The following is a 15,932-nucleotide window of genomic DNA, read 5'->3' as shown; positions in this document are numbered from 1 at the left end:
AACACATTGCTAATAACTGATTTTTTTTTTATCTTTGTCATGATGACAGTACATAATATATGACTAGATATTGTTGAAGAAACTAGTATTCAGCTTAAAGTGACTTTTAAAGGCCTAATTAGGGTAATTAGGCAAGTCATTGTATAAAGATGGTTTGTTCTGTAGAATATCGAAAAAATATATTGCTTAAGAAGGCTAATAATATTGCCTTTATTTACAAAAATTGAAAACTACTTTTGTTTTAGCTGAAATAAAACAAATAAGACTTTCTCCAGAAGAAAAAATATTTTAGGAAATTTTGTGAAAAATTCCTGGCTCTGTTAAACATTATTTGAGAAATATTTAAAAAAAAAAAAAAGAATAAAAACAGGAGTGCTAATCATATTGTCATTTTTTAGCAATTCTAAACTACTTTGAGGGACAAAAATATAAAAATGCATAATATTTTATGCATTTCAATTAAAATGCTAAAATAAAATGGTTATACATATTATGAAACAACATAAAATTACACAATACATAATGCATATTAACAGAAATTATGATTCTGAAGTCAATTTCAGTGATTCATTTTGTTGTCACAGTCATTTTAACACATTTCATTTGCTCATTTACAAATGAAAGAGAACATTTAATAATATATTTCTCAGAATATGAATATTTTTATCTCTTTTTAATATTAGTATCATAGTACATTCCACTCCAATGCTAATTTGCACAAAGCAGATTATATTACGTAATTTATGTAGACATATCAAGGTTTAGGTTTAACGTTTAAATACAAAACATCCACCATCAGCACAATGAAAAAAATGGTCCTTACATTGGCAAAATAAAATAACCAAATCTAAATCACGGAAATAGAAACATAATGTCTCTGTTTCAATATTTCCATGTACAAATTATGAAAAACCAACCAGTCTAGGGATTTTTCTTTTTTTCTATTGTGTGTGTGTTTGTGTGTGTGTGTGTGTGTGTGTGTGTGTGTGTGTGTGTGTGTGTGTGAAAGAGAGAGAGAGAGAGAGAGAGAGAGAGAGAGAGAGAGAGAGAGAGACAAACATCTCTAAAAACGAATCTTTGAGGCCTTATTATCAAACAAAGCTGCTAATTTCCTTCTTTTTTTTAAAGAGCGTGGATGGCCTGCGCGGCGAGAGAGCGAATGCTATGTATTCCTTGAGACGTGCCTGGTTACCCTTGCAGAATAGCAAATGTAAAATTAGTGAGAATGTGTGTATGAACACTGTTGGTCAATTAGCGCTCGGGAGGCGAGAAGCCGCTGGCACCTGCTGCCATTCATCCTGAACACACACACACACACACACACACACACACACACACACACACACACACACACACACACACACATGCACTCACTCCCTCACTCATACATTCTCTCTCTCCACTTCAGAAGGAATAAAGTTGGAAATATGACAGATACATAACAGACATTTCTAATATCGACCTGCCATCTCCTCAATTCCACCCAGAGCGGCTGAACGGCCGAGAAAATACACAGAGCACACAACACGAGTTTAGCTTTTACATCTATTTCAGGCATGCAGGAGACACAAATATCCTGCTCAGATGTTTTAACCACCATCCACAAAACATCTGATCTTCGTTTTGCTGTACAGTCAGCACGTTTTAGAGTTTTTCCTTATTTGACACACACAGGCAGTTTTTGTTTTCTGCTTGCAAGGCTGCATTTATTTAATAAAAAACATGGAAAAATTAGCAAAAATAGCAAACATTTTACTGTTATTTGTATGTTATATGTTTGTTACATTATTACATTATAAAATGTAATCTTTTTTTTACATTTAATTATTTTTCATTTAAATATATATATATATATATATATATATATATTTAATTTTCAGTGTTAAATGATCCATCGGAAAAAATTTTGATGTCAATTTTATTTATGCTCAATATATTGATTTAGACACAATATTTGCAAAGTGTGTCTTCTGCTTACCAGGACATATGCTGGATAAGTTGGTGGTTCATTCTGCTGGGGCAAACCCCTGATGAGTAAAGGGACTAAGCTGAAAAAAAGGAATAAATAAATGTCACAAATGCATTTTTACATTCCATTGCTTTTGTACATTAGTGTTATGTTCATTTACATGTGAAACATAAATTATGTGGAGAACATAATAATTTCAAGCATATTTAAAACTTTTCACATTTGAAACCATAAAATTGGTCAAATAAAAGTGCAAAATGACAACGACAAAATGTTATTATCTTTCTCAGTCCCCACAATGCGTTTTCATGTGTTTTCCTCAATTTAAAATAGCTTAATTCCTCTCAGCAAGCACATTTACACTATTAATGAAATCTATAACTAAATTCAATGCTTTTAAAAACTGCACAATATATTTGTTTACAAAAATGCTAATTAGTAAAAATAGCAAAGATTTTACTGTTATTTTTATGTTATTTGTTGATGTTTTGTTCGGGCGAGGCAGTGGCGCTGTAGGTAGTGCTGTCGCCTCATAGCAAGAAGGTCGCTGGGTCGCTGGGTCGCTGGGTCGAGCCTCGGCTCAGTTGGCGTTTCTGTGTGGAGTTTGCATGTTCTCCCTGCCTTCGCGTGGGTTTCCTCCGGGTGCTCCGGTTTCCCCCACAGTCCAAAGACATGTGGTACAGGTGAATTGGGTAGGCTAAATTGTCCGTACTGTATGAGTATGTGTGTGAATGTGTGTGTAGATGTTTCCCAGAGATGGGTTGCGGCTGGAAGGGCATCCGCTGCATAAAAACTTGATGGATAAGTTGGCGGTTCATTCCGCTGTGGCGACCCCGGATTAATAAAGGGACTAAGCCGACAAGAAAATGAATGAATGAATGTTATGTTTATTTATTCATTTTCTTTTCGCCTTAGTCCCTTTATTAATCCGGGGTCTCACTCTCATACACTCTCATTCACACACATACACAACAGACATTTTAGTTTACTCAATTCGCCTGCACCATATCTTTGGACTTGTGGAGGAAACCGGAGCACCCAAAGGAAACCTACGCCAACACGGGGAGAACATGTAAAATCCACACAGAAACGCCAACTGACCCAGCCGGGACTCAAACCAGCGACCTTCTTGCAGTGAGGCGATTGTGTTACCCACTGCGCCACCGTGCTGCCCCTTCATTTATGCTCAATATATTTAGTTTTAAATAGGCCCACTATTTTGAATGCAAGTTAGTAAGTATAGGCTACATCAGAATTTTTACAACAAAAATAATGCTGTTTTTAATTATTATAAATGTTTTTTGAGCTAAATATTGTAAAGAATATTGATGCAGAAATTTCAGATTTGCATTATATTATGTGTATTTATGTAAATATATAAATATATTACATGTATGTGAGCGCGGGGCACAAAGAAACGCGGTGTTAAATGTAACAGAGTTTGAAGATTTGAGTTAGCCATGGCATGCTTCCAAGGTTTTCACCAGTGTCGGCAGACGTCTTGCTGCCAATTATTGAAAAAGTTAGACGAAATTTGGATGAGAAACACAGGAGAAACCATTTTTGCTGCATAAAAGTATTTTTTTTTCATAGTCAATATATTTTTTTATTTAAATAAATCTGTGAAAGGATGTTAGTATAATCTTATCTTGTTGTGACTAACTTCTTCTAGGCTAAAATATGGAACCATTTTGAAAGGTGTAAAAAAAACAGTGACTGCTACCCAGTTTTAAGGAAAACATGACACAGCAGTGTTAGTTGTAACAGGGTGATTTAATTAAGCCACACACTGTTGCACACCAACTAAACTAACAAAATAATTTTTGAATTTTGAGTGTAACGTTGAGAACTTTTTTAAACAAAATGTTTTTTGAGACAAAAAAACATTTTATTGCTAATACTCCAAATAAGTGCATTGTATAATAATAGATAATAAACCAAAAAATCCAAATGTGTTTATCCAATAAATAAATAAATAAACATGCTGTGCTATGTAGAATAAAAATAAATTGAGCTAAGTACTGAGGCAATAGCAACTATTTAAAGTAAACTGCATTTAAATGAATTGTCTAAAATCTGCCTTTTTAAGTGTGCGTTACAACTAACCCCCTGTCTGTTACAACTTGCCCCACAGGTGGGGTAAAAAGTAACATTTATACTCCTGGTATTTTTGGCAATACTGCACAGAAACCATAAGTCCAGTGACCATACAACCAGTGTTCATTTGTAGGAGAGGGTTTTGCGTTGTTGGTAAAAAACAAAGGGTTTGTCTAAGCCCATTACAACCAAAAAGTGTCACTTTGTGCCTATAGCTCTCCCCTATAAAAAAATGTCAAGCAGTACTTCATCCAACTAATGTGTCTTTCATTTCAGTTTGATATTATTTGTTTTGTTTTTCCAAGTAATATATTTAAAATTCAAAACATACTTAAATATAAATAAGTTTTATTAAGAGCTCAACTAAGAAATATTTGTTTTGACCCATGTAAAATTTTGAGGTTATTCACACAGAAACTCAGTATGCTTTGTACTATCATGAACTTAAAAAAATATTGTTTAAGGCATCAATCAAATTTAGATGTGAAACCATTACTCTAATGTTTTTTTAATTGGATTAATAAACATTTTATGGGAATTTTTGTTTTGATTAAAGCTATATTTTCTTGTTTAGAACAAAAAGAGATTGTAAATTAATTGACGTTCTTTAACAAGACAAATAGGCTTTGAACCAGGTTATATCAAAGTGTACTCATGGAAATAGAAAATATCGTTTAAGGCAAATTATTTGTTTTTCATTGGTTCAAGTGATAAAATTTAGACTTTAACCATTACCCTAATTCTTTTAAAATTGGAGGAATGAAAGCTTTTTTCCAGTGTAAATATATTACATATATAACATATACAAACACAAATCAGTTATTTTAACTAACAAAATATGTCATAATTGAACCGTATTTTTAGTTGTTTTTTATCAAACAAACAGCCTTGATGAGCTTTTCTTAAGTCTATGCTTTAAAAACATGACAAAATCCTACTTATTCTACACGTTCACAGTAATTCGGTGTATAAAATCAGTAAGAGTGTCCTGTAAGTCTGTGCTCCTCCAGAGGCATTTGTGGGTTGTGTATGTCACGGCGCTGTGATTTGCTTCATTGTTTTACTTAATAAGCGCTGGATCTGCCGCGCTTTCGCTCCTGTTGTCCCGCCTGACCTCGAGTGTTTGACGGCGGCCCGCGGATCGATATTCCTCGCGGGGTTTTTATCCACACGCGCTATTCTAATGTCAGAGAGCAGGCCTCAATTGATAATGATAAATATTTTGCCGGAAGATTAGGTGAAGGGAGCGTGTCGCGGAGGAGCTGCCGGTAACCTCTGGCTCGGCGCGGCGGATCGGGACTCATCCATCCGCGTGTCAGCCGCTGTCGGGTCGGGAGCGGCGGTGAGTAAACACGGCGGACGGGGACGGCGAGACCCCCAGCGGACGCACGCACACACCACCCCCTCCCAGCCGTCCTGCTGTTCCCACTTTGTCCTCCATCAATCACCGCCATTGTGTCCTGGATGTTAGATAGAGTCACTTAATATCCTCTTCTTCATCTGTCCGCTCCGGCAGCACATGATGCGCCCGTGAGAGCCGAAGGACGGCGCGTACGGATGGGGGAACAACCGGGGACTGCGTATTGGCCTAAATGTGTGTCTCTGTGTGTGTGTGACAGAGCGCAAACATGACCTGCTGGAAACACGAAATGTAAGCAGACATATAGACTATTATACACACATCACCTTTTTGAAATGTACACTACTGTAGGCTACACTGAAAAGGGGTTCAGGTTGCAAACAAGGTTGAATTTAAACAAACAAATTAGGTTGAACATTAGGCTACAACATTTAATTTGTTTAAATTCAGCCCATATAAATAGTTTACAAGCACTTAAAAAAGTAAATCCAATGTATATGATATATCATTAAATCCAATTATATATATATATATATATATATATATATATATATATATATATATATATATATATATATATATATATATATATATATATATATATCCTCAACACCTTAACTCTTTCTGATTTTGATTGTAATGTAAGGCTAACGTGCACCTTTTTTTTCTTTTGTAAATCTGCATTGCAATGAAAATTATGAAATTATCAAAATAAATTGCATTGTTCATGCAAATGTTTTATTTTTTCAAAAAAAATTATAATTTTACAAATAAGCAGCCTGCATGTGTAAAATAAAAGTCACAATAAATGTGTATAAGATGATAGTATGTTATATTAACTATAAAGTAAAATATGTTTAACCTAGATTTATTATTTCCTAAAAAAAAACTTAAGGTCTGTTTTGACCTACTTTAAACTAAGCATTTACATTCTTTATAGAAAAAAATAAAAATAAAACATAATTATAAAAGAACATGTTAAATGTTAAAAAAATATGCAAAATAAAGATTATTTTTATCACAACAGCAATAATAATAATTTTAATAATCATAAGTTAAACTTATAAAGTATATTTTTCCTAACTTAAAATTAATGTTTTACTTTTTAATTAGATTTGGGGGAGGGGACTAAACTGTACCAATAAATAACCAGAATTTATAAATACAAATAATAATAATTAATTGCAGAATTTATAGGGGAATAATGCAACAACAACAACAACAACAACAACAACAACAACAACAACAGTAATAATGATAATAATAATAATAATAATAATAAAATGAGGAAGAAAAATAACAACAACAACAACAAAAAATTTAGTCTTTATGGAATGAAAACTATTAATATACAGTGCTCAGCATGTATGTGTACACCCCTTACAAATCTATCTTTTAAATTTATATTTTTAATAGAAAGCTTTACAATATTATATTTATGCATATACATTAGATTAGTCAGTACTGAAGCCAAATCTGGAGCTAATCTAACAAAACAACTTACGATAACGGTCCAAAAACTAGTACACCCAAATTTATATGCTATAGAAAAATTTTAAATACAAATTAAAAAAAAAAGCGGAAGAATCAAGAAAAGAATTTTTTTTAAAAAAATTTGTAGGCTGTTTTTTGCAATATTTTGCTTGAATTTATTTGTATTATCTTTAAATTTCTAAAGATGCTCGGTGACAAAAAATATTATTTTAATAAATATATCTGTTTGGTAAATCTGTTTTGTTTAAATGCACCAAAACACATTGCCTATATTTACTTAGAAATGGATACAAATATTCATTTTCAAAATGGGGTGTAATTATGCTGAGCACCATATATAATATAATAATTAAAAATTATGTATTTCCTGGAGTTTTAAGATAAATTCCGAAGTACAAAATCTTTGTTATCATTGGAGGAGTGGCACCAAAGCAGGACCCTCTTTTAGAAGCATTTGAATGTGGTCAAAATGTACAGCTCATTGTGGACACTGAGTGAAGCCTGCTGCAGTCTCTACAGCACACAGAACTCCATATTCAACTCAACACTTGATTATCTGCTTGCACTGTTTATAACTGTCTGTATTTTGTTCTGTTTCTTCATTATTGGTTTTATTTAAAGTGTCTGCAACTTAAAATGTAATGGAAATAAAAACATTTTCAATTCAGTTCAATTCAATTTAAGTTATCTTTATTTCTATAGTGCTTTTACAATGTACAGTTGAAGTCAGAATTATTAGCCCCCTGTTTATTTCCCCCCCAATTTCTGTTAAACGGAGAGATTTTTTTCAACACATTTCTAGTTAAATAACTTATTTCTAATAACTGATATTCTAATATTCTAATAACTGATATTCTAATATTATCTTTGCCATGATGACAGTAAATAATATTTTACTAGACATTTTATAAGACACTTCTATAAAGCTTAAAGTGACATTTAAAGGCATAACTAGGATAATTAAGTTAACTAAGCAGGTTTGGGTAATTTGGCAAGTCATAATGATGGTTTGTTCTGTAGACTATCGAAAAAAATATAGCTTAAAGGGGCTAATAATTTTGACCTTAAAATGGTCCATAAAAATTAAAAACAGCTTTTTTTTCTAGCCAAAATAAAACAAATAAGACTTTCTCCAGAAGAAAAAAATATTATCAGACATTACTGTGAAAATTTCCTTGCTCTGTTAAACATCATTTGGGAAATACTTAAAAAAGAAAACAAAAAGTAAAGATGTAAAGGGGGGCTAATAATTCTGACTTTAACTGTAGATTGTGTCAAAGCAGCTAGTAAACTGAAACTGTGTCAATCCAGTATTCAGAGTTTAAGTTCAGTTTAGTTCAGTTGAGTGTGGTTTAATTTTCACTGCCGAAAGTCTAAACACTGATTTTCAATATTTTTGTTAACTGTAAGTTGTTTATTTCACAGTCATAATTATAAAATTAAGAGAGTTCTGGTAATAGTAGCAATAGTAATAATGGATAAACTAACATTTAATCAAAATAACCCAATATTAAAATAACTCGCAGTTTGGAAGGTGCTATTGTAACCTATATTTGGGTTATATGTTGGGGCATTTTTGACCCAAATATTTTAACTAATTATTAATAGACTGTACCAAAAAAAATAAAATAAAATAAAATAAATAAACAAAACTAATAAATAAATAAATACAATTTAATACTTATAATAATTAATAATGTATAATTAATAATATATAATAAATAATAATTTATAATAATTAACTGCAGAATTTAAGAGGGAATAATGCAATAATAATAATAATAATAATAATAATAATAATAATAATAAGAAGAAGAAGAAGAAGAAGAAGAAGAATGACAACAACAAAACAGCAATAATACTAACAATAAATATAGTCTTTATGGCATTAATACTAATAATAAATAATTATAAATACTAATAATTATTATCTTAGTATTTCATTATTTTTTTATTTGTTAAAATAATAATAATAATAATAAATATAAAAGTATTAACAGTATATAAGTAATAATAATAATAATAATAATAAATATAATAATAATTATTATTATTATTAATAATTAATAATATATAATAAATCATAATTAACTGCAGAATTTAAGAAGGAATAATATAACAGTAAAAGTAATATTAATAATAATCTAAATAATAGTAATAATAATAATAATAATAACAAGAATAATAATAATAGTCTTTATGGAGTTAATAATAATAATATATAGTTTTAAATACTAATAATTATTGTTTTATTATTTTCTTTAAAAATGTTATTAAAATAATAATAATAACAACAATAATAATAATAATAATAATAATAATAATAATAATAATATTAATAATAATAATAAATAATAATAATAATAATACCTATTATTATGATTATGATGATGATGATGATGATGATTATTATTATTATTATTAGCAACCCATAGCAATCTTCTAAAACCTAAAGGTCAGTTTTGCAAAAAGTATTTTAGAACTGTAACCTGTGCAAATACATGGAATGTAAACGTCTGTAAGATCCAATAAATCAGGTATGCTTTTTATGTGCACTAATTTAAGAATATAAATGCATTACTTTTTTCATTAAATTGGCTGCAGTTACTTTAAATTGCAAGTTCTTTTTTTTATTTTTTTTTTTTAATGAAAGGGATAGATATATATTTAATTGTCTCAATTTACAGTTATTTAATACAGCACACAAAGTAAATGCAAATAAAAAGCAACAAACGTGTAGGTGCAGCTCAGCCCTGACCTGACTGAGGTTCCCCGCTGCGCCTCAATATTGACTCTCACAATTAGCGTCAATATCAGAGCCATTAGTGACCATATTATTGTGGGATTGAAATCAAAGTGAATTCATAATGACTACAGCAAACAGCGCGACACGGTTAAAGGGCGCAGCGCTTTGAAAAATAGCCCTTTCATTTCATAAAGCCTTCTTAACAAATAATAAATTGACCTCTTAATAAATGGTGCAATGTTCAAACCTTGAGCAGCCGCTTAACTAATTAGGATTAAATTCCAGTATATTAGAACTCGCTAATTTGTCAATTAAAAAATACTTAGCGACCATGGCATTGAATTAAACATCAGACATATCAGAGGACCTCCCCGTCTCCATGCATTCTCTTGTAAAAATGACAAAAACACTAATTATACAATAACAAATGTGCCCAAAACTAAACTACATTTCTTTCTTTATTTTTCTTCCTCCTGTAATTTTTAAGATCTCAGCAATTTTCAGTCTGATGTAAAGAAAACACCCAAAATACACTTTTATATGCTTCTTTCATGGCGCTGTATCAATTTGTGTCTATAGATTTTATATAGATTCATTTCCCCCTAAAAATTAAATTTAGAGCCATAAATCTCCATCCCAGCATATATTACATTGTAAAAAATATCTGTTGATTAACAGATATTATGTTTTTTTGTGTGTGTGTATTTCAGGTATTTTCTGTTTATTCACAGTTATGCAGTTATATATAATTGCATTAGGGACCTGCTCTATTGACTTTTGGAGCCCTATTTTAACAATCTAAGCGCAAAGTCTGAAGCGCAGGGCGCAAAACCATTAAGGGCGTGTCAGAATCTACTTTTGCTATTTTAAAGATGGAAAAATCTGCTTTGTGCCGCAGCGCATGATCTAACGAGTCTTCCCTGAGGTCCAGCTTTCCAGCCTCCGGCGCCTTGACTGCAGATCTTCACAAGACATTAGGCCAGAGGAGAAATGGTCGTGCCCAACTGAGCCTGGTTTCTCTCAAAGTTTTTTAATTCTTCACTTTCGCCAATTGGTAAAGTTTTTTCCTCGCCGCTTTGCTGCGCATTGATGGATTTGCTCTTCAGTGTTTGGACTCTCAGTTGTGGTTATTAAACCATACTGAACTGAACTTAAACACTGAAAACTGAACTACAGTTTAGTTTCGATTTACTATGATCTTCTATGTGAAGCTGCTTGACACAATCTACATTATAAAAGCGCTGTACAAATAAAGGTGAATTGAATAGAATTGAATAACAGGGTTGAGCTTATTCTCTTAATGAGTTATAGGTGTGTTTTGAGAATAAACCAATCAGAGTCTCATCTCCAATTCCCTTTAAGTGTTGCGTCAGTCCATGGCGCATTTGTTATTTACATTTACATATATATTACATTTTGTAAGTGGAAAAACTGAACACTTCACTAGCGAAAAACGCAATCTCACAGCAATACATAACTTTTTGATTTAGTGGCTAATTCGTAGAAATTCATAAGATATAATTTGTGCAATTTTGTACAATTTGTTCATCACCGAATGACGGTTGGGGTTAGAGGTGGGGTTGGGTGTCACGCCTCCTTTTTAAAATCGTTCATTTTCGTATGACTGAATTCGTACGAATTAGCCACTAAACTGACAAAAACGTAAAATACTTACACTGTAAAAAATTTGACCTTAAATTCACAGTAAATTACTGGCTAATAATTGCATTACTTTCACAGTAAATTACTGTATGTAAATTCACAGTAAATTATTGTGAGGTAGTTCACAGTAATTTACTGTGGTTTTGTCACATTAAATTATTGTGAAATTACAACCATATATTGTAACTTTACAGTAGATAATAAAGTCTGTTACTGTGATTTCACAGTATTATCTTGTAGAATTAACTATATTTTACTGTGAATTTGCAAAACGATTACTGTGATTTAGCAGTAGGTTGCAGTTTAAATACCTGATTTAACTGTAAAGTTACAATTATATCCCGGATTACTGTAATTTAACAGTTTGGTGCTGTAAAATTTCAAAGCAATTTTAGGTCACACAAAAATGAAAATTCTATCTTGATTTACTCACCCTCAGGTTGTTCCAGCTCTGTTAAAAATGTTTTTTTGTTAAACACAGGAATAAAAATATCAAATAATCCTCTTTGTGTCCAAACAACCTGAGGATGCGTAAATGACGACAGAATCTTCATTTTTGGGTGATCTGAGAAGACTCTAAAATCAAAATAAAAACAAACACACATACATTTTACAGATTTATTTAACAGCTTAATGACATCTGTGTAAACATTTCAAAAAACTTTCAAAAGGTGAAGGTGAAGCCTCAAAAAATACTATAAGAACATATTCATAAAAAAATCTGACATCATATGTAGCTTACATATAAAAAGCAGTGCTTCAGAGTGCGCTCTCTCTGTCTCTCATTATATACATATATATATATATATATATATATATATATATATATATATATATATATACATATATATATATATATATATATATATATATATATATATATATATATATATATATATATATATATATATATATATATATATATATATATACACATGAGAGAGAGAGACAAAACTTCTTGCTAAATTAGGCAGTCGTCTATTCAAAGTCAATCATTTTCCTGATAATTTTACACACATGCTGGTTGATGTGTCTTCTCTGCTTCTTTGACTTCGTCTGTCTCCCATCTCCAAACTGGTGCCCAAAAAGCACCTATAAGCAAAAGGGCAGACAAACAGTTAGCTTCATACAACACTACTGGGACACTACTGCTGCACTACAGAGCAATATTACTGTTAGCTCAGTTTGAACATGCTGACAATACTGTAGCTCAGTCAAACTGCAATTATTTAAACAAAAACATCTGAAAAACATTTCCATCACAAACACACAATCAAGAACAGTCTAACAACAAATAGTGGTTTTAATGACCTAGGCAGAGCATTTTAAAACAGTTGATTTGATTTACATCTTCTGTTTACAGACTATAATCTAATGCTGGGTTCACACTTATTGCAAAGTTAACACATGCATCACAGCACTTGCTCTTGAATACTAGCAGGATGTTTCTTGCATCAAGCTAATTTTTTATGATTTAAATATTAGGAAAATTTTGCAAAAAAAAACTTGATTGAAGTGATACAGCACTTGTGTTGTATTCATTTCAATCAAGTTTTTTGCAAATATTCCAAATATTCTTCCACATGTTTTGAGTTTCACTTAATTTGTGCTGCCCAGTAAAAATTTCCCACTATTTATGCATTTGCAATGACTTGTATGTAATCCACTCACCTGAATAGGTAACTTCACATATGGTATAAGAGCCCCATCCTTTTAAAGACAGCTTCCCCTCTGGTCTCCAGCACAGACAAACAATTTGTGTCTGCAACACGGCCCTTTATAACAAGGGGACAAGGGGAGTCATGACTTGTGCTCCTATACATTCCTTGTTTAACCCCCCCAAAACAAGCCCTCAGTTACAATATTTATTGTAGACATTACCTTAAATTCCAGAGTGCAAAAGGCAACTTCAGCATACTTCAGTTTCAGACCAGATTCAAAGTCAGTTGTGAAATCCAGGTGAGGTCCCATGACCACTCGACCCTCCAAGGAATAAGACTAAAAGGGGGAAAGGATTAAATTAGAGGTGTTTGTGAATAATTAAATTTGTTTGTAGAAACAAAGTTGACATTCCATGCTCTGCCTATTAAAAACCAAGCAAACAAACACACATGCCCAGTAAAATTGCTAATAAAAATAAAAACTATAGTTTAAAAAAATCTTTGTCTAATATTTACTACTACTGGAGGTACTGGTGGAACTTCTGGAAGAAGAAAAAGAGTTTGTACAAGAAACTGCTCACAACAAATCTGTGAAAAACCTGACATTTAAAAATCTAATAAAAATGAGGAAGGCATCAACATTACCTTTAATAATCAAGCGAGGGTTGATTGGTATCATCAGTGTTTCAACATCAGTGGCTGTAAAAAAATTTGAATATAATAAGAGTAGAATAAGACTCAACCTAACACACGCACACACTCTATATATATATATATATATATATATATATATATATATATATAGGTTTAGATTGTGATAATGAATTTAGGTTATATTTGTGTGCTCAGAATTTACTCACCTCACACTTCAGCTATTATCAGGTACACCTGAACACCAAAAAATAAAATCTACAGTTAGTGACATAAACAATTAGTTCTCATTAGTAAATGTTAGCAATGCATTAACACCAGTGAGAAATATACAATATGTACTGTGTTAGTGTTAGTTTAAAATACAACTGAATTGTATTATAAGCCTCATTTAATAAAACAGTTAAGACTTGTTTCATAATGAGTTTAGTTTATTTAACTAACTTAACGTTAACGTTACAGTGAACAAAATTAACGTAAGTTACATGATGGTCACTAACCGTAACGTTAACTTAAGTGAAGGTCAGAGCTTACCTTAACGTTATAGTCATTTCACCTTTACTTCAGTCTTGTACTGAAACAGAAAATGCAGTTAACAAGAAGTCAATTAAAGAAAATTCCCTTTCTTTTTTCAGGAACTAACGTTAACGTTATGCTAATACCTCAGAAAACACTACAATCACCATCTGGCGTCGTTAATTTCTTGCTTTAAAAAAAGGCGCGCTTAAACCCTGTCCGTGCGAGTACAACTAAAGTACTCGGTAAATTCCTGTTAAATGACATGCACTATACAGAAATACACATACAACAATCATTTAACGGACAAAAGTCATATTTTAACACTTACCGAGGATGAATCCGTTGGGTGAAGAGACGACGGCGTTGTCTGTGGTGATGGCGCTTGTTTGCGGTCGAGTCGAGTCAGTTCTGTTCAATGAATCGGCTCCTTTAAGTGAACAGTAAAGAGTCGAATTCGGCTCCTTTAAGTGAACAGTAAATAGTCGAATTCGCCTGAAAACGATTCCGTTTTGTATAATATTGTAAGACGCAAACATATAATTCATTAATATTTCATCATATTGCTTGGTCCGTGTACTGCTTGTACACGAATTGCTTGTTGATGACTAAGAGCTCATGAACACGTCTGATAAAATATCTGAATCTGATTCAATGTCACACGAGTCCTGAACCGAAGCAGTGCAAGAGTAATATATTGATTGAAATATAAAGTTAATTATTTTCTTAGCCATTCAAAATATTACATATCTCTGACTTTAACAATAAGAATAAAGTTCGTTTGGAGTGTATTGAGAATTATTATTTTTTCCTCCCAGGATTCATTTCGCACCAAGCTGCATCAAGCTGTAATGGTGGATGAGAAGGCACATAATATTATAAATATTGCTTGTAATATGTAATGAAATAAAGTTTTAACACTTTTTCATGCGAGAATGTAGTTCTTCAAAACTCAAATCTGTTGACTGTTAGTAAAGATTGTGTGTAATTTTAAGTGTGTTTTGCCGGTAGCGGAGATCTATGACCTCCAGGCGGTAACGCCGCTCATTACTCATGTATCCGCCGAGAGGCGCCTGTCTTCAGGCTAGACATTGGGACAATTGCCCCGTCTTCGATGGCTCTATATGCGTGCGAAAATGAAGTTTTAACTGTTTTTCATGCTAGAATGTAGTTGTTTAAAACTCTAATCTGTGGTTTATTTATATAGATAAAAAAATAATAATTTATATATATATATTTAATTCTGAGATTAGTGACCTCCAGGCGATGACAGGTGCCCAATACTCATGAAACTGTCTAAAGCAGACATTTACCCTGACATTGAAATAATTGTTGGCTGTTTAACAGTCTTTGGTTTCATTAATTAATTACTTTTTATTCCAGTTTATTATGTTTTGGCTAAGCACACAGTTATGTTCATTAAATATTATTTCCTATTCTATGTTAACTGTATAAAATTAAATAAAGGTGCAGTACAATCAAAAAGATGTTGGTAACCAAATCGTTTTGGGGGCTATAACATTCTGTTATTATCTGTTAAAAGTTCATTTGTATTAATTTCTACGTTGAGTTTAAAAAAGGTTTGAATTTCTATAACTAACGTGCAAAAGATATAGCCCTTTTCACAGTAATTTGCTGTAATCATGCTACCTGCCGTAATTTCACAATAAAATTATGAATACAACATATTACTGTGAATTTTTCAGTTAAATACTGTGAAGGGATACTAATGTAATTTACTGTGAAAAATTACAGTAACTTGTTGTGAAAACCTGG

The 15,932-nt window shown here is 31.7% G+C and overlaps 1 long non-coding RNA gene across 3 annotated transcripts; it reads right to left on the bottom strand.

Annotated features, from left to right (window-relative positions):
* Window positions 1–12,270: 12,270 nt before the first annotated feature.
* Window positions 12,271–14,563, bottom strand: LOC137488780 (uncharacterized). Of its 3 annotated transcripts, none has more exons than XR_011007991.2 (7): window positions 14,488–14,563; window positions 14,175–14,214; window positions 13,850–13,877; window positions 13,506–13,688; window positions 13,210–13,326; window positions 13,000–13,103; window positions 12,271–12,420 (listed from the first exon to the last, which is right to left on the bottom strand). It is a non-coding gene; the product is annotated as an uncharacterized lncRNA (long non-coding RNA). The 3 variants fall into 3 exon arrangements; XR_011007990.2 differs by having other exon boundaries at window positions 12,274–12,420; window positions 13,635–13,688; XR_011007992.2 differs by lacking the exon at window positions 13,850–13,877 and having other exon boundaries at window positions 12,275–12,420; window positions 13,635–13,688.
* Window positions 14,564–15,932: the final 1,369 nt, after the last annotated feature.

Source organism: Danio rerio, chromosome 21 (genome assembly GCF_049306965.1).
Source record: "Danio rerio strain Tuebingen ecotype United States chromosome 21, GRCz12tu, whole genome shotgun sequence".
Classification (NCBI taxonomy): domain Eukaryota; kingdom Metazoa; phylum Chordata; class Actinopteri; order Cypriniformes; family Danionidae; genus Danio; species Danio rerio.
This window is presented reverse-complemented; position numbering and strand designations above follow the sequence as displayed.